The sequence below is a fragment of the Columba livia genome, chromosome 16 (assembly GCF_036013475.1).
Source record: "Columba livia isolate bColLiv1 breed racing homer chromosome 16, bColLiv1.pat.W.v2, whole genome shotgun sequence".
In the NCBI taxonomy this organism is placed as follows: Eukaryota; Metazoa; Chordata; class Aves; order Columbiformes; family Columbidae; genus Columba; species Columba livia.
The window spans coordinates 11737824-11758371 of NC_088617.1; the positions used below are offsets into that span (position 1 = coordinate 11737824).

Genomic DNA, 20548 nt, shown 5'->3' on the forward strand with positions numbered 1-20548 from the left:
GGCTGCAGATACCCAACTGCACACTGCCAACACACTCTTTATGTTGAGGGTGTAAGTTGATAGGAATGAACTGGCTGTCCTACCATAAAGCACAGAAGAAAGCTTCAGGTAGGACCCAAAATTCAGTATTTTTTTAATGGGAGCTACAGAACATAAGTAAAATAAGGAATACTTTGGGACCTGTTTTCCAGGGCAGGAAGACATGAAGATAGTTTGGTTCACACATATGTTTTACTTGCTTCAGGAGTTGCCAAATTTTGGTATTCCAGAATGATCTTGTCTTCCCTCTGGCTATGTTTGAAAGTCAGAGCAATAGGAAAGAAAAACTTTAACTAGACAATGCTCCTTGTGATGCACACATTCAGTGTCTCATTTCAAGGCAACTGAAAAGCTTCAAAGCACACTCTACTAAAAAAAAAAAAAAAAAGAAAAAAACAGGAGGTATCTTGTATGCAGTCACTGAACACTCTGATATAAATTTCTCAAGTAATAGGACACCCTGGAAATATTATTAAATTCTTATTGGAACCTTCCACTGTAGCTTCTTCATATTTTAATAAGTGTACAAGAGGCTGGAATGACACAGAAAGGTGGTTTTAATCATTAAAGACTCTACCTGTCTATTAAATACCTATTTCTATGCAGATTGAATAGGACTTCTAGGGAGACAAAGTGTAGCAGAGTTACAAGAAGAATGCAGGTCCACAATTGTAAGGGTTTGGTTTTGTTTTAGTTTGGGTTTTTTCAAGGCATCTTTATAAATGATGCTTTCATCATCAATTTAGACATCTGGGCCTTCAGTGATGTTGACTAGCTGTCAATGAGAGTTAAACTCTGCAGCCTCACTGAAGATGGAAAGGACCAGTCCACAGAAGCCATTCGCACCAATTCAAAAGGAGAGATAGGGTATCTGCATGAACTTTTTTAGGTGTGGTAGTTAACCTGCAATAAAAGCCCTCTGGAGGTTGCACCCCAAGATAACTTTGTGAGTTCGCAGACTGATTATGGACTGTACCATAGCTGTAGTTGCACAGATCAACATAGAGAGTGATTCCCAAGATCACTCTTAAGAGTAATACAGGTGCTGAATCTTTTAGTTTGAGATGCAGACCCTCAGGTTCTTAAAAGTTTAAGTGAAAGTAAGACACCTGAATCAGGAGGATTTTTTTTTTTCTAAATGCCAAAGTTTCACTTTGGATATGTGAGAACCTCTCAGGAACTTTTCTTCCATTTTGAACAAATCAGAAAAGAAAAACTGATTGCAAAATATGTCCTTGTTGCTGAACCATGGCAAAAAAGACTTCCAGCAAAGGGACACAGGCAGAGAGAAGTCTGGCAGCTAATGCATGGGAAGATGTGCTTGAGAACATTTTCCAGGAAGCAGGGTAGCTTCAAATATAGTTGATTCATAACTCCTACAAAATGTTTCTTGCCCAAAGGCAGAATTGAAAGAGAAACTAGATCAGCTCATTGCTTGAGAAATCAAATAATTAGCTGCAAGCCAATGGTGTGCTGATATTCACCGTTCACTGCAATGGGGGAAGTTTTTTTGTGCGTAGGTAGAAATGAATGGAATAAATATTTAAAAATAGCATATTACACTACCTGCAAGTGAAGATGTTTGGGAAGGGATATGACTGATGCCAAATATTTGATCTGTGTTTTCATCCAACAACAGAGTTCTGGCAAGTGCCTTAGGAAAACAGAGCACACATTTTTCTGCATATTTAATAGCTCCTTGGGAAGCCACTGTTTCCTCCGAGACCCTCTTGGGCTGTGATTGTCACCCAATGTGCTTCACTGGAAAAGGCCACAGGTTTTTGAGGACATGAATGGTATTGTGCTATATACAGAAGTCAATGAGATCCAGAGAAAAAACAATAAAAGGAGCAACTGGCAGTTCTGGGGAAAATCAGAGCTCCTAGACAAACGAACAAAGGTGTGAATTCTGCGTAATGGAAATAACGTGCTCATAAGGGAAGCTGAAGTAGAGGGTGTTCAGACAGATCACACAGCAATCACTAACATGTCTGTCGAGATCAGGTACAAGAGCAATGGGGGTTATGAAGGGAAATGGATGTTGTTTGGCTGCCCGAGCGCTCGTGTCAGGGCAGAGCTGGTGAGTGGGGCAGCCTGGGCTGAAACTGCCAAGAAATGTGCTCGTATGGTTCTAACAAAATGTGCTATTCAAAGCACAACCCCCCGCTGTCTTCCCTAGTGGTCTCACCTGATGCTCAAACTTTTACGACAAAGTGGCCGTGCAGCCCTGCAAAGCCACATCCCTCGTGCTGGCCACGTTCAAACTCCTTCGCTTGTTATTCTTCTTTCTGGAGGGATGTTGTGCTCCTGTGCAATGTGCATCAAAGCTGATAGATCCTTGTCTTTACACTCTGCACAAGGCTCCTGCCTTTTATTGCAGCTGAAGGAGAAATGGGAACTAGGTTTGCTATTTTTTTTTTTTTTTTGGACAATCTCGAAATTTAAAGTTTTGTGTTTGGAAATAGGAATTAAATGAAAACAAAGATTTTTTTTTTTTTAGCAAAATCAAGTTTGGGAAAGAGAAAAGATATCAGGGTGAATTCAAATATTGTGGAAAGGAATATTTTAGAAAACTTGGACTTGTTTTCAAGAAATAACAGGATTGTTACAAGAAAGTATGTCAAGACAAAGGTTTTTCTTTCAGTCAAGCTCCTAACTGGTAGGTCTCAACATTATTATGTCAACAATTCTTCATTTTCATTTTGAAAGGGCATTTCGTGAAAACTGCCTTAATCTCATGGCATGTTTTGATTTTAAGAAAGTAGGTGTGTCCAAACTTCTTCAGGAACAGCATCATCAGGCACAATTCAGCCACATTAAATTGTATAAAAACCTTGGACAAAGTTGTTCTGAACAAAAAGGAGCTGTTCTTGTATGCTTAGCTCCTTCAGAGCCAAACTTCTGATTGACTGGATAGACAACCTGCCCTGTGAAACCTCTCGCTGTTCATATGGTTGAGAAGACCTTAGTGAAATAGTCTGTGATCAGATGTAGAAAAGTTTAACCACGCTTGTCAGTCATATGCAAGGTTTCACACAAACGCTACTCGAGTTAGCAGGAAAAAACATTCACTCATCCGAAAACTTTACGCTGGAATTCTGTCAAAGGTTGCACCTTTTCTTAGTGTGTGGATAACACTTAAGTCTGCAGAAATATGTAACCATTGCTCCCTTTCCTACATGCTCTTGTCTTAGCATGTGCACCCAGAATCAACTAGTTTGTCTTCAGTTGCTAATTCAGAGCTTGAGTTTTACTTATGTGGCATCTGGCACAGAGAACCAAACTTTAATCAGGCAGTGTCATTCATGGAGGAAACCTGTCCTCTGAACCATTTCTGACACTTTGCATACAAGTTTGTAATATTCTTAGCTTGCATAGAAATCATAAATATTATATTATTAGTGACTTGAAGCAGGCAGGTATTTTAAAAGCCTGGGTAACAGCATTTGGCTCAAAGTTAATTCTGTATTTGTTCAAAAGCAGGCAGAGTCTGTCTCCTTTGATTCCTCTCAGGGAACCATCCTCTCATTTCTTGCTGCACCTTTCCAGCTTTGTCTCTTGCAACTGGACAGAAATCGAGTATCCATCCATGACTGTACCATTAAATTATGTCCAGAAGGTTTGTATTAGCACAGTTATTGCCCCAGCAAGCCTGTGTAGAGTGTGAAAGAATATGAACCTGTTGCCATTGATGAATGACATCCAGTAGTGGATTTTTATCTTTTTTAAGGAGAGGAAAAGTTTACAAAATATGTCTAGACAAAGCGATGATTCATAATCTCTGCAAGGTCTTGCAACTGCTGGGGGGAGACAGGGAATAGCCAGTATGACTCCTTTCTTCTGGGCCCTTCCTGCTTTTTGGTTTTGTCACTGTTTCTTCTCATAGAAGGGCATGGAGAAAAATTGATCAGGAGTGTGTTTGGAGGGACCTGGAGCAGCTCTTACAGCAAAGATTTGTGCTATTCAGCACATCCCAGAATGAGGGCGTTTAACTACTCCATTGTTAATCCCTGAAAGTTCAGATAATAATGAATCAGTTGTGGGAGGACTATTACTGATGATCCAATAGTTGACTGAATTTTAAGAGCAAAGAGGCTTGACTCCATGTGTAAATATTGCCGTTGAGGTGAAATCCTTTCAGATGGCCTACAATGGGATAAACACAGAGGGTGCCGTAGTGGGTGAATTACTGGGTGAAAGTCTGTCACAGATTCTTATGGAGATACAGGCTTCTGACTGGAAATCCCGCCAATGACCTGTGCATCTCAGATGCATGGAAAAGCCATGAGACTTGAAACTGTATTTTCATTGTATTTTTAATTTTGATCTTATCATGATGTTGTTAGTGATACAGGTGGCAGATCCTTTACAATGTCCATGTGATAAGGCTGGGTTGAACGAGCTTGGCACATTTCCTCTCCAGCAAAAATGCCCACATTTAGTAGGACTTCTTCACTAAACTGGCTTGACTTGTGCTAAATGTTTTCCTAAAATGACCTGTGACACTGCTTATTGTCACCTGCTGAATTCTTTTGTCCTCAGAAGCTCATTTCAAAACTCTTCTACCAAATGAGCCAACCTCAGAGTCAACGGTGAAGGAAGACCTGAAGGAAGATATGTCTGCCAATGTCATCTCCAAAACATTTTCTGCAGCTGCTTTGAGCTCCAGCTGGAGGAAGAATTTCCCTTATGTGAACAATTTGCTACTTAATTGTGCTTTTCTAATTGGCTTGAGAGTTTTGTGGCAATTTCTATTTCCTTCATTTGCTGTTGTTTCCACCATGCTTATGGTGAACTGTTCTTCAGACATAGAGGGTAATTTTTTTGTTAGTGTTTATACACTGCAGTGTTCAATACTGTCTTTCTTGAATGCTGAAAATATTTGTCAACTTTATTGTATGTTGGGAAGTGTGCAAGAAATGTAGGCTTAAGTCCTAAGCAGAATATCGTCTGGAACAGGTAGGTTCTCAGCTACATCAGCGCATGCCAAACTAGCGATCACTGCAGTCAAAGGATTCATATCACCAGCTTCATGACATTGAAACTGAAATCTAATACTTTATTTAGTTCAGAATTGACATAATGGTTGCTTTGTCTTCATTTTGACTATAGTTAATAAAATCCATTTAAACACCCTTGAACTTCATTTCACAAGCTGAGAAGTAGAAAAAAAAATAATTTGATATCTATTAACTTAGAAATACCATGGTAAGAGAGATTACAAATAAAGGAAATGATGCTCACCTGTTTTTTTTTAACACAATATTTGTTCCATAGCTTCTGAAGAACAAGTGAATGAGTATCAGGGATCAGTGCCTCGAGGGCTCACGGAGTTAGTATAGTATGTGTTTTTTATTAAAAAAAGATTAAAGTTTTATCAGGATTGGACTTTCTGTGTCTATTTTTGGCATCATTCAGTTGAAAAACGCACTGGCTGAACTTGCATTCTTAACCTTTTGGTGGTTTTTTACTATTAATAGGAAAAGGGTTTAATAAGTAAGCAGTCTCACAGTGTGTGATAATACATTCCTACTCCTTTGCATTCTGCTTCTGTGAACTTTATGACTCGGTACCCACTTAAAAAGCCATTGAGGGCAGTGCCAGGGTGGCTGGGCAGGAAGGAGCAGTCGCCGCACAGCACAACCCGGGGTTGGCTGCTCTGGGTGACAAACTGTCCCCTGGCTGGTGACCAAGAGGCCACAGCCTGGACATGTAGCTGGGGCCAAATTGACACAGGTTTTCAGCTTCAACCCATCTCTTGATGCATGAGCAGCATGGAGCTGTCAGAGGATGTGTCCCAGGGACCAGAGATGAGGGGACAAGTGGCAGATGCAGGCTCACAGGTCTCAGCTGCACTTCTCTCTCAGACCCCTTAATATCAGCATGTTAAGGGCTGGTTTGAGTCTGAAAAGCAAGCAAGAGTCATGATTCCAGGGGCAATAAAAGATTGGATGATTTCAAGGTGCCTTATTGCACAAAGGTAATGTGGGTCATGTGTATAAACCAAAAATGCCACCATGGGTTATGATGCAGCAAGTGGGAATTAGTGCCAGCGTGTGGGTACCCAGCACATTGTAGCCATCTGAACACAGAAGAAAGGAGCAAAACAAGTAGGAAAACCAGGCCAGGAGAGCTGCATTTATTTCAGAGCAATATATGACACTTGAATGTCTAATGATATTTACAAGGTTTTATTTATAAGGTTAAGTGAGAAACAGCAATGGAGTGTTTGCTACTCTGTTCCAAGAATAATATTTGAACTAATCCAGCAACTTTGATCATCCAACTACACATTATGTTTATTTGTAAAAAATGTTAACATTTTTCTAGGCCCATGTGGATTTCCCCTCCTTTTGATCTCTCTACACCTCCTATTTTTCTGTAAGGTTAGAGGTATTAATCCATATTTATGTTCACATAAGAAAAGTATCCACATAAAACAAAGTATCCTTTGTTTTTATACTTTCCAAACTGGACAGGATTAAGACACAAATAATAAAAACACAAGGAATAACTGGTTGCTCTTCCCTGCTCTTAGAAGTTAAACATTCCTTCTCACGGGCACTCTCAGAGCAAGATTTCCACCAGCTCTTATCAGTTCAGAGCACACAGATACCATTCCTTGGGTAAAGGTGAAAAAGCTCTTACAATCAGAATAGTGGGAGCACAAGGTTTTGGGTTGCTGTGTCCTGGGGCTAGGCTGGAGGCAGAATGAGTTGCCTGAAAGTATAATAAATATATAGAGATTATGACTTTCCTTTGCTAGCTCATGTGAACTCCTCTGGCTCTGATCAGTTAGGCAGCAGATGATTTAACCCTCACTCCAAGGACTGATGAGCAGCCCCTGCCTGTTCTGAGCCAGGCCAGAGGACCCTGACTCACTGCGAAAGTCAGTGCAGGTTATTTGTTAGGGATATGCAAAAACAGGAATACAACTATGTGATATTCTTTGAAAAGTGATTTTTAGCCATTTTCTCTGTTTACCACTTATGACTTAGTTGGTGGTTTATTATTAAAGAAAACCAACCAAGTACAAGGAAATGGATATGGTCATTGTCACTAGCCCCAGCAGGAGGAGGTTCAAGTTACTATGTTTCTCCACAAGATTCTTTACATTTACTTTAAAGCTTATGTCTCCATTAATTGTATACCTCCATCTTATGACAACATACAGTATCCCAGACTCACAACATTACTTTCCTGGTTTTGCTAGTAAAAAGGATATGGCTGGCTGTGCTGGAAATGACCATTTCAGTTTTCTAGATAGACATCATTAAAGCTCCATTAGCCTTTACCTGAATGGTCTTGTTCTAGGTGAGACACTGACGTGAGTTTTGCGTGTTAATTGCTTGGGTTTTTTAGTTAGAACTGCCAATGAGAACAATTGTGGATATCTGGTCCATTGAGATGCATCAAGATGACTTTCTTATTGCACAGAAGATACTAAAAATATTCAGAGTCTAACTGGCAACAAAGACATTAAAATCTTCATTACCACTGTTTTTCCTTTGCCATGTCAATCTTCTGAGAACTGTTATAAAAATTATCTCCAGCAATGATTTCTTCCTGAATTCCTTACATTTTACTGAAAACTTTCTGCTAGGACTGGTTCTGTGTCAAACTTCTTTGTCTTTGACTCTCTCTCTCACCCAAAGCAGAAGTATCCTAAATTCCATACCCTAAACCCTGAGTGTGGTTTTGTGTTTTCAGTTATTCTCCACACCACCCGTTCTATCTATATGTTGCACAAAGTCTTCCAAGTCCAGATTTGTAGCAGCCAACAAAAGCTTTGGGTAGTCAGTGGTGTGGAAAAGTCTAGTCAGGGTTTTCTTTTGTTTTCTTGGATAACCTGTTAGAAAACAGATAATAGAAAAAGAAAATGAGCTTATAGGAACTCACTGCAAAAGTTTGTCCCTCCTTCTTACCAGCAATGAACTGTATGATCTGAGAATGGATGACTGAGTTTGCTGGGATTACCACGCTTGCTTATGAGTAAGAGCACTGCCCTTGCTTTCAGCAATCATTGATCTAAAGGAAAACAGTTTGCTTCTCATCCTTTATCTTTTATTAAACACTATTAAGGGTGGAAAAAAGACCATTGGAATTTGAAACTTCAGAACCCACCCCATCCTAGTTCCTTGGAAGTGTTACAACCCATTTTACCAGCTGGGTAGCCCATAAGAACTGTAAAATTAACTACCTGCTGCAGAAAGTACACAAAGAATTTTTATTTTTTATTTAATCAAGATGTGGCTTTTCTAAGCAAACAATGTTTTCAGCAGACTTCTCATTTATAACCAGTCTCTATCCTTTGGTATGCAACTCAGCCTGCAACTTGCAGGCAGTATCTAAACCATCAAGACAATTAAAAGAGTACTCAGCCCGGTCTTGGAAACACCTTTTCTTGCGGGCAGTTTGGGAATGCACAGGGAGCAGGTTGCAAACAGGCTGGATTGTAGGGTCAGCAGCCACAGCCCAGTCCTGGCTGCTGCCACCTCAAGACTTTTCCCAGTGCGTCCTAAAGAATTTGCTGAGTGAATTAACTGCACAACCATGGTGAATCCAGTGCTTCCAGGAAAGCATCAAGTTTTTGGGAAAACACAAAATATAGTCATGTCATGTATGCACAGCAAACCTGCCCCATGCTGGGTCTACTATGTGCGTGCAGAACAAATATATGGCAGGAATCCCTTATGCGATAAGGGAAAGGCCAAAGAGTGCAGCCCATCCCAGCTCTGATGGGAGTACGTGACCCACTCTGCCCTGATGGAAAATATGGGCGCTACTGCTTGAGGTGAAAAACACCCCTGTATTTTTCCTGTGAGCTTTAACACGAGTCGTCAGCTAAGTGAAAACTCTTACATTTTTAAATTATTTTCCTTTCAGTTAGAAATTTAGAGGAGAATATATATAATAGAGGGGGTTTATTTTCCCTGAAAGTGGCCCCAAACTGTGTAAACTTTCAGGTTAAGTGCTCAATTAAAAGGTCAAATTATCCAAATAGAAAACTGAAGTGTCAGGCAATAATTGTCTACTGCACTCCGTTACCTGAAGAGTTCATTGCACACTGACCTCGTTTAAATATTATACAAACTAATGGTATGTGTGGTACTTCCTACCAGTTATGTATAACTGTTAAAAATCCAGATTTAGGTAAATATCAAGATCACTCTTCTGAAGTGTGTTAATATGAAATTGCAGGATCCAAAAATACAATAAAGATGATCTTGGAATTGCCAACGAAAATTTTTCTAAAAAATAAGAGGTGTCTATCTCTCACCAGCATGACAAAGGCTTACATAGTATGATATTTAAGCTATTACTGATATGTGCTGAAGATGTCCCATTTTATGAGCAACCCAGCGCTCTGTCCATACCTTTCCAATGTGGTGTCAATTATGATTCGATGTTTCAAGCTCATTCATTACTTGTGTCAAAAAACCCAGCCTCTATTTATACTGCCTCTGACAAATCAACAGGGACAGTGACATGGGTCCATTATATCTACCATAATCCCTGCTCAGTGCCATTTTGAAAATTAATTCAGTTCAATGCTTCATAACCAAGTTCTTGTTTGCAATTGTTAAAAAAAAAAAAGACTGCTAAGAAAGCTTTCAGTGTCAAGTTGCAGCATTCAATAGCCTTTGGTTATGCACAGAAAATGCACAGAAATGAAGAAAAGAATATACTTTAAGGTATCCTATTGAATAAATGCTTCTCCAGTGGAACTAGTCATTTTTGTTGGCAGGTGGTGACTACATTTACCTGGAATATCCTTTGGCTCCTTTTTGTACCATAGCTTGTCGACGCCGAAGTCACGGACTAGTCACACGATCAATATGATCAGACAGTAGTCACTTTATTAGCAGAATCATCAGACTTATATACACTATTTACTCCCTTATTATGCGATAGCTAAAATCTGATTGGTTGCATGCACTATTAATGAGCTGTTCGTGCGTCCTTAAACCGTTTCCGCTAGCTCAGTCCTCTTTGTCTGCGAGCACTAGATTCCCCCATGGCATCCTGCTTTTTCAGACTGGCTTCAGCCACGTACACTTGCCTTTCTTCCTCATTTTTCTGCTGCATAAGCTTGTATCAGCATTTCTTCAACCATGATTAACCTTGCTGCATCTTTGAGGCCTGCACTTTACAGACTAATCAAGTTCATATCTAAAGTGTCTGGATTGCTCACTACATGTCCTTGGTCTTCTAAAAACCCCAGGAAAATCAGGAGCAGGGTGAAAAGAGTTGTCAAAAGGTCTCATCCCAGCATGTACCCGGGATGCACACATACATCTAAGCTGGGGGCCATTCTTCTTTGAGCACAAATCTGAGTGCCAAGGTTGTTCACACCATCACCTGCAAAATGAAATAGTATTTCAATAATGTTCATATTTATCTTAATGCACATTAAAGATGGTTTCCAAAGGTTACTAAAATTGGTGGGTTCCTTTCTGTTGGGTTTGAACATGTTTAGATGAGTCTTGAAACAATTCTGTCTTTTGCACTCAGTAGCCCTGACGGTGCCACATGATACACAGATCCCCTTTCTCTTCTTACTTGTCTGTACCCTCTGGCTGAAGTCACATGCTAACTGCAAAACCATTAACCACTATGTCCTCTCTAAACCCAACCTATTATCAGCAGCAGGGAGGCTATAACCTGGTGTTTTCTGGGAGATGTGGTCTACTTCTGATAAGGGCTATCTAATCTAATCACTTCACAAAGTTGAGAAGAGATAGTAGGGACAAAAAACCTGACAAATATATATTACTTCTCTTTCTTTTAAAACTCTTGGGCACTGTAAGCACACATCATCTAAATACAACGATAAAAAGGCTTCCTGAGTCATTGATTTGGTTTGTTATGAGACCTGAATGAGTTAGCACTGACATATGAGTCACATTAAATCATTAACCCCACCTGAAAATGTCAGCATGGACTCTATGACCCCAGGAAACAAATTTAACAACAGAAAACCTTGATCCAAAAAGAAGCTAACTTTAGAATGCGACGAGTTGAGACCACACAGCCAGTCGTGGCTAGAGAGACAACCTGAGTCATGTCACGACTTACACACAGTGGGGCCATGGCTGGACAAGACAGGAAGGTAGATGCATCTTCAGAGAGTTTCTCATGCCTAAATTGGACATTTTGTTCAAAAGAAGAACAAAGGAATAAAGCTAGAATAAGAAATACTATGGCTGCCCAACAAGTTGATCGTAACAGCTGGCACATTTGTGTCCTGTCTAGTTATGCTAAAGAGAGAAATTTGATAGCCAGTTAAAGAAATGTTCAAGTTACTCTTAATTAGCCAAGTCTCCAGGAAAGGTCTTAGCTTCTCCTGGGTTTTGGTTTTATTTCATTATTTAAAAGACCATTAAAATTATAACATGCTGTGGAGTCTACCTAATTTTCTTTAAGGATATATGTGTATGTCCTTGACCTGATAATGTCTACATATTATTTTCACAGCTATGACTTATGGTTCTAATACAGATGCTAAAAAACAATCCTGACCATGAGTATGTCATAAGAACAGCTCTTTTGCAGCCAAATTCTCTGTTCAGTCACCACAGTCACCACAGTTTGTCTATTTTAATAACACAAGGGAAACAGTGTGCATTTTAGAGGCACAAAGAAAAACCAGAGTGCTTAAAAAGATGAGTCTTTTTCAGGGTAGGCAGTTAAATAGTAGAAATGTCATTTCCAATTTGAGCTGTACAAACATACTCATATGTGTACAGTTAACGGGCCAAGTTTGTCCTTGGTTGAAAGGAAAAGAGAACGGATCGAAAATTCCCTTGCAGGAGGGAGGAGGTGGCTGGAAGTACATGTGGAGAGCTACAAGGCGTGAGACTGCATGAGAGTACCCCATTTAGAGTAACAGAAATGTTCATAAACTTAAAAATGAGACTGATTCCCTCATGACACCTGCTGTCAGTGAGGAGAGGGCAAGGCAAGGAATGGCTTGTTTTCTGGCAATAGGAGTTGTAGGACACAGATGTCAGAAATATTATAGTTGTGTAAATTATGTTCTGAACGTCAGTCCCTTGCTGACACTCAGGTTTGAGGACAGATTAAGCAAACTAATTTTCAGACTACTCCATATCCATTGCCAAATGAGTAAAAACCCCATGGTAAGGTAAACTGCCAAACTCCCAGACAGTCCAAATCTCTGTTTCAAATAATCCCAGGTTTGACATTTCAGTTGGCCTTTAGCTTGGTGTCAAGGAGGGCGTATGGCTGAAAGCTGGTTTCTGCTGGGGAAATTATGCAAGTTGTACTGGCTTGGGAAAAATTTGGTGGTTTTAACAGGACTTCTCTTGAGGCGCTGGGTTCTTTCTAGTCCAGAATTCATAAACTGACTGCAAAACAATTGTGCAAAGATAAACACAGCGGACAACTACGAACCAGACCAAACAGGTTTGGAAAGGCAAACTGCTGAAGTCATACCTGCAGGATGAACTGAGAAGACCAGAAGTCCACATGCTCGGATTGTAGTCACTGTAATGTCCTTTGGGAACTTGAACCTGGATTGAAAGAAAATACCAAATAATGGACACAACTGAAGCTTGCTGAAACAACGGAACTTTTTGGTGGATACAATACTCTCATTTGGTGGAAATAATATAAAAGAAAAAGGCTTGTTGCTAGGAATGTTCTTCTTTCTTATAATTACCTAGGTGCTATCTAAATTATTGAACAATCAGACTATTGAATCATTGGAATTACTATTTCATGTGAGACTTTTGGTCAATCAATGATCCTGCTGCCTCCAGGAGTGCTCCAAGACCTTCAAACCAAGGCATGAGAAAGATGGATTTAGCTAGGTGCCAAACACATTGTTCCTTATTAGGGTTCTCTTAATCTCTAGTAAGAGATTGTTCTAAACCCTAAAACATTTAATTTAAGACTACGTCAAAAGCACACCAGCATTAGCCATTGTTACCCTGGATAATTATTTTTCATGTGTCAGCGAATCTCCTTTGGAGGTTTCTGAAATCTCAGCTTCACACGTGCTGTGGTTCAACCTTTGCCATTTGTAATAGTCACTGTGTTCACCAACATATCAGCATTTGAAAAAAAGGAGATGCCAAACCTAAAAGTGCAAGGTGTGAAGTCATGAAGGAGAAAGGAGTGGCAGGAGGCACAGCATTTACCAAACTGATAAACTCTGCAGTTTATCAGGGATATAAAGGAGACAAATGACAACACACCTATGTATATCTGATGTATTGCTTTAATGATTAAATCCAAAAAAACCCAAGTCCATAAGAAACGCTAGCTATGGTGCTGTGCAGCTGACCTTACTAGTGAGACTGATGGGGAAAGTGAAATGCAAACCAGACACAGCGTTCCAGGCACTCCCCGATGAGTCACTGTTGCAGCAGACAACATCAATGAGAAATGCTGATTGCCAATTTTCCATTCTTTCCCCAGATATTGCTTCCTTAACTTCGCCTTTCACAAATCTCTCTTTCTTATGCTGTTCAACGTACTCCTCTGATCAGATCCTCCCTGTCAGTCATCTGCCTGCATCTTGCACCAGCTTTCAGAGCAAAAGAGAAATGCCAACGTGCAGCTCAAGTGAGAGTTTTGGCCCCGAGAATCCTCATTTGTAATTCAGTGAGACCGCACTCCTTCCAGCTGCCTACATCGTTCACTTGTAACTGGCCAGGCATGTGTTTTCTCAAATCCATTTCCAAAATTAACAGTAACAGCCGCATTGCCAGACAACAGGCTCCCATTGACCGGGGGGCATTCTTTCTGTAAGTACCAACAAGTGCGAGAGTTACACATCTGTCATCTCAATGGAGATATAATAGAGAATGACCTTTTGTCTGGCTCAAACGCTCAGGTCTTGTGCTGCAGTGTGTGGGCTCAGCCAATTTGTAAATAGATGAATACAAAGTGATTCAGGTAAGGTTACACAGGCAAAAGGGTACTAAGTGTGAGCGTCTAGCCAAAATCATCCTGTGTTTAGTAAGGATTAAGACAAACTATTTTCAGCAAGTAATTCTTCCATTGGAAAATAAGGTGAGAGGGAAATTGTTCTTAGATATGGATGAAACTACCTAAATCATGTGAACAATTTTGGCAAGAAAAAAGAGTAGGTAAAAATATTCCAATAAATTCAGAAGTTTTGTTTTCACTTTGTAAATCCTTAACATCTGTTTTTAAACAAATTAGAGTGGGTTATGTAACACATACTTTCTGATCAAATAAAGTTTTCCCAATGATCTAGCTCATTTGAGGATTTCTTTTTCACTTTCTGGAGAAATATTTTCATTTTCAGTCATCTCTGAGTAATTTTTTCACTCACTGAACTGCAGTGCTCATTGTTAAGTGTTAGATGTTGACAAGTCACCTGTGAACGCATGACAGAACTATGCAGAGAGAGAAAGGGATTCCCATCTTTTAGTCTAATACCCCAAATGGAAGACGTTGCTCTCTGAAGGCATTTTATCTTAGCGGGAGCATCTCTGACCATTCACAATAGCACTGAGCAGGTGGAACCACTCAGATGCAGAAATGAGCATCTGTAACCCAAAGCATCAGCACCCAGGGGTGGTTTTACCTCTTTAGGAAGGGCAGGGGGGTCACGCAGCTCCAGGGTTCAGCTCCAAAGTGGGTGTCAGACGCCAAACCCTCTCCAGTGGATGCTGCCTTTTGAATCCCAGGGACTGTTTCCTTGCTGCCTCTTGGTCTAAAATAGTGCACATCCTGCACGATTTAAGGCTGCCATCTGCCGTCAGGCTGCCTGACACAGGCAGCAAAGTCCCTGAGCTCTGGGACACACCTCTCCCCAGTTTTGCTGTCATAATTGGGAAAATGTTTCCAGCAGGATTAATTCATCCCCATTTTTATGTTTCAGAATTGTATGGGAGTTGTGGGGTTTTATATATATTTTTTGCTGTCTCATGCATTATAGTTGCCATCATCTCTCTAACTCATAACTGAAACAAACAAACAAACAAACAAAATACAAGAAACCTACACCACTACAAAAGTAGTGTAGTTAGTTCAATGATTTGATTATAGTTTCAAAATAAAATTTATAGGGTGAATTAGCCTCTATATATGAATGAATTTTGTCGGTAGCAGCAACAGCCTGATCTGTGCTCTTATTCTTTGTTTGTATGTATATATATATATATAAAAGTCTAGTCTTTCAAACATGCTGCTTAGAGAAGTTACAATTTTTAGTGCTGTAGTTCCTCCAAACCACAGTTCTGGGTTTCCATTTCCCTGCACTTTCTGCCTTATAAACACCAGCCCACATTGTTTCCTACCCTGTTCAATCTTAATGTGTGACTAAAGGAGATAGAATAATTGAGCAGAGAGGTATAAATGGTGCAAAGCAGGTAACAGCCCTCTTATAGATGTGAAAAGAGATGCCAAAGGTTATCAACTTCCCTAAGTAGATATGCTTACTAACATCTGGAGAAGCTTACTAACAGGAAGATGCTTAAGTCTCTGTAGTGGAAGAGATATTAGTTAGTGAAGAATTAATTTTTTCTTGCCTATTTCTCAGCAGAAATCCTAGGTGAAAGCTTAGCTCTCTTTTAGAGAGCCATCCTAGCTTGTAAATACCCAGAATTCAAAAATTAGAGAACCTCTGTGCACAAGGAACAATAGAGCTATAGAAAACCTAGCTTTAGAGCTGGTTTTGTTTAATTCGCACGATTTCTCACTAGCCCTGACTCACCTGACGATGGCTCACGTTGTTCAAGAGAAACTTTTGTTTTATTGAATTAGCAAGAAAACAAGTATGTGGAGAGCAAGCACCATTTCTTGCACTGCTGTAAAGAGCATATGAAGAAGCGGTTTAGAGGATAAAGTTCACAATATTAAAAAAAAAATAAAAGAAACAACAACAACAACAAAACAGACCTAACAAGAACAAAAAAAAAACCCAACAAGACAAAATAAAAAACATGATTTGATGTGAAGACCTATGGGGAAGAACAAAAGTAGCATACAATCAATGCCAATAGGCACAAGCAGCAAATAGCAAATTCATCATTTGACTTCTAATGTAAGTATGGAGAAGGCTTTTAAATATATATCAAGCTGCATTTGCAAAAACAAGCTAACTTTGTGATCTCTTTGGAATTAAGGTGACATTTATGCATTTAGTCTATTTCATAATTTCCAAATTGTCAAAGCAGAGAAAGGTCCAGGAAGAACTTTTTAAATGAACTAGAGTTTGAGAGAAAAAGAAATATTAAAAGAACTCATGCTGAAGTATTGGAGGAAAAGTTGGGTGATTCATGGTTATCAGAGGAGGACTGGATTTAAATGAATCATGGAGTGAGAAGACATATACTTGAGTCTTTATTAGAAGCAGTAAGAGACAGTTGTCAACAAAATCTCTTACACATGTCTTGCCCTTAAGCTATTCCTACAAAAGGCAGGTTGGGGAAAAAGAAATTGGTAGATGAGTCACATGTTTCCACTCTGTATTTCATGCTTTTGAGATATGTAAGGAAATCCTCCTAACTGGATAATTTCAAGCTGGACTGCCTACTTCATATTGTAAAATGGGGAAATACCAGGAATCTTCTGGAAGGGTTTTGGGTCTCCTGAGGGAGCGTGCTGTGCAGGATGGCTGCCAGGGCCACGTCCCGGCACATGTATTCCCTCTGTATGGAGGGAACACACACATCAAGGCTCCTTGGGAGCCACGAAGGGACCTCTGGTCTGTGTGGGACACAGCACGGGGCCACCCAGTTTGGTCACCAGCAGCGGCAGGGCTGGATGCCGGCTCACACTAGCTCCCAGCTCTGCAAACAGCCCCATCTGGGACCAGCCTCAGTGAAAGCTGAGTGACTGTGCGGGCAAGAAATGAGAGAGGAATCGACTCGTGTAAATTCAGGGTCACTGTCTATTGACCACACCATCTCACGTCTACCTTTGTATAGTTCTTATTAAGCTGAAATTCTCTGGCAACAACCCACTCTGTGCTGCTGTGGGGGTTTTTAAGTACACTTGCTTCCATGCAGTTATATCTTTCCTTAGCCCTAATTATCAATACGAGCCCCTTGGTGCAGCCAGGTACACATTGGGATTCATGGGAAGGTGGGAGAATGTCTTATCTTGAGCTCACATGGACTGATTCATTGTACATGGTGTTGTTGCTCAAGACATTTCCACCATTTCCAGGTATCAGTTCATGTTTATTGCCACAGGAGGTGTGGCTAACTCACATTTCTCACAATCAGCTGTGCCCAGATCCTTGCTGCTCACATTGCACCTCCCCGCTGGAGGATTAAACTAGCGGAGGAGTTCACTACGTAGTCTCAACCCGAGGCAGCACCAAAGCTAGGCAGGAGACATGCTTTTCCACCCGGAAGGCATTCCCTTTGGCACCGTGCCCAAAGGCAAAGTGCAATCACCCTGCACTAACAAGACTGATAGGTGCTGTCACCCAACCCACAATTGCTTCTAGGCTTTGTTTATCTGATCTATAATTTGCTTACTTTTGTGAGCATTACTCATTCAGCTATCACCTGGATTGTTTTATGGTGTTTCCTCAATGTTGATTTGTAGACATGCAAGATTTTGTGACACAATAGGAATTTGGATAATATTGGCTAGAGATATATAATGAGAGAAAATAGGGTGTTAATAATCCGGAATCCACAGGAATCTCATTTTGGTCATGCGTCTGTATAATGAGCTAGTTCCAATAAGCCCAGCTGCTGAGCTAATCTGCTGGTGCAATATCACTGATGTCTGTGGAGCTGTGCTGAAGGACAGGCTCGCTCTGTTGAAATCTGGGAGCTATCCTGAAATCAAGCTTGAGCCTGTAACAATCAAGAACTTGCTGAGTAATTTGGCAGGGTCAGGGAGTTCAACTGAAGTGCTGCGATTATATTTTCAGAAAGGGAAAGGGGCAGAGGTCATATCTGATATTTCAATGGAAGCTCATCTCCAGTGGTAGCAATAAAATTATATAATATTCTTATACTTCACAGCAATTCACTGAAATTAGCTTTTCCTTAACAATTTAAAGCTTTTATACCTTCAGTGTCCTAAAGTTGAGGGCTATCCATGCTTACGTTTTCACTTGACACAAGTTTAGCAAATCATATTTTTCCAGGAAGAAAAATTGGCTCCAGCTGTTCTAATCCCGCAGTGACCCAAGGGATATCTCCTGTGCTGAAGAGGAGCGTTGACTCTGCACACCATGCCAGCTCTAGGAATTCACAACCAGAGTTGTCCATAGAGTTTTCCAAGATCATACCCTGTGAGCATGAAGCATCAAAACAAGGTATCTAAGAGGCCAAACAATATTGTTTTACTGGGAGAAGTCCAAAGACAGGAAAAGAAAATAAGAACTGGCCATTTTCCTCAACCCAAAGCCATGAGGGCAGCTGGTGGGGAAGCACAGGTTTGAAATCAACACCAGGACAGAGGGTGGGACGGCTGACACCACCTCACCTGCGTGGCCATCAGCACCAGGCATCTGCTGACCCAAAACCTGACTGTGGGGATGTGCCCTCTGCCTAAAGCCAGCACTTATCCCCAGCTCAGCCAGGGACAAGCTTAACCTCTCGCCTGTCTCCTGCTCAGGACAGAAAAGCATCATAGACATGATGCAAAGATAATTACTCCTCTTACTGCTAATGCTGCTGCAGGTTCATGCTGATTGTGACCGGGTTAGTTTCTCACTGAAATTAAGAATGAAATACATAGTCTACTATAAGCTGTTTTTCCCCCTACTTTTTCTTTTAGTAAGCCAAGCCCCTCACATTTTATATTTCAGGCTTGGGAAGGGTGATGGACTGATGGGGGGAAAGTACAGCCAGCAGGCATCGAAGCTGTGACAGCTGGTAAAAGTCATGACCCAGCCTTTGCAGAAGCTGTATTAATGAAGTGAAATATTTAACATAGTATTGTTATCATCAGTGCATATTTGATGGAAACATAAAATGCTCATAAAGGAGAATAATTGTGGTTCAAATGCCCGTCCCACTCGCTAAGGCCCTATGTGTACAATAACTCTCTGTTTCAATCCTGACACAGTAACCTTTTATCTGCTCTAGAAGCTCCCACATGAAGAAATAGCTGGTATATATTTTGTGATTCTCTTTCTCTCTTTAAAAAAATAGTGATGAGGGAAGGGAGACAATAACATATTACCAGTTCCCTTCCTACATCAACAGTGTGAACCGCAGTCAGCATCTGGAGAAACTAGAGGTTGCAATATAGAGTTTGAAAAAAAAAATCATGTTTGGGCTCTTTCTGGTAAGCAGCACAAGCAAATGTTTCTCATTCAGCATGGTGTTTCAGCTGAAGTGCGTGAGCCAAATTCTGCCTTCGCATTAGCATGAATCTGGACGGATTCCATGAGGATAGGGGGAGTTATTTCAGAGTGAGACCACAGAAAGCCAGGCTACAGCTCGTGGTCTCTGCTGAGAAGTATGTGGAACATGGTAATAATTACTGGTGATTCCTCTTCCCTGGAGCTGCCTGTGCTGAAGCAATTATTCTCTCCTTTTCATTACCCATTCAAACCGCGTTGGCTAAATACAAGACAGATTCCACAATTAATGTGGACTCCGTAAGAGACAGTGGGGAAAACCTACTTGCTGAAAACATAACTCTTCGGTAATCACTAGGAATCACTAACTGTAAGAAAGCCAGATCCAATAAAGCTTAAAAGTTAAGCAGAAACAGTTTTCCCTGTAACTCTGAGTCAGGCGTTTCAGCTTTGGAGGCACATGAGTTCAGATGTGCTTTTCTTTGTCTGCTTCCAAACAGCACCTGCTCTCCAAAAGATGGGGATGTTTGTGTTGCTGGTGTGATGTGTCTGATTGGCATTTTCATTGGGGAAAATTCCCACTGGGATGTTCAGATGATATTAAAAGTGGTTTGGATGTTCAGATTAAGCTGAAACCACAGAATGGTGGAAAGGGAGATGGCCATATAGCTCCTGAGAGATTTTTTGAGCTTCTATGAGAAACGACTTAACATCACCAACTCCCTTTACTTTGGTGTCTGCTTCCTTCCAGGGCTGGCTAGAACCAAATCACCTATTTCAGATTTGCAGCCCTTCTGGATTCCTTGTACACCAGCCTGCTTCTCTGACCAAAGAAGGCAGAAATGTATCAAATTTACCCTTTCCACAATCTTCTTGGATAGGAAAGAAACTGAACTCAATGAACTTGGAATTTTTCACCATAAGTGAGCATCTTTTATTTCACAATTCATCCTTGTTTGCAGCTGTTACTCAGTTCAGGACAAACCCTGCAGACCCTGGAGGCTGGTGTGTCACCCCTTGGGCAGTCAGTCCAAACCTGCCTGGGTACCGCCACCAGGTGGGTCCTACCAGGGGTTGGCTCTGGGATTCAAGTGGCTCCTACAGCTCTCCCCCCTTGACACCTGTGGTAAATTAAGCAATGCAAATTTTGGGCTGTTCCTCCCTCATCAAAGAGCAGAAGAAAGTCCATGACTCACTTCATCCATCCTCTTGGGACTGAAATGGGAAAGGCTG

General features: G+C 40.7%; 1 long non-coding RNA gene across 1 annotated transcript; it reads right to left on the reverse strand.

Annotated features, from left to right (window-relative positions):
• Window positions 1-6165: 6165 nt before the first annotated feature.
• LOC135575589 (uncharacterized) lies at window positions 6166-14849 on the reverse strand. Its single transcript, XR_010466639.1, has 4 exons — window positions 14624-14849; window positions 12499-12575; window positions 9805-10401; window positions 6166-7888 (listed from the first exon to the last, which is right to left on the reverse strand). It is a non-coding gene; the product is annotated as an uncharacterized LOC135575589 (long non-coding RNA).
• Window positions 14850-20548: the final 5699 nt, after the last annotated feature.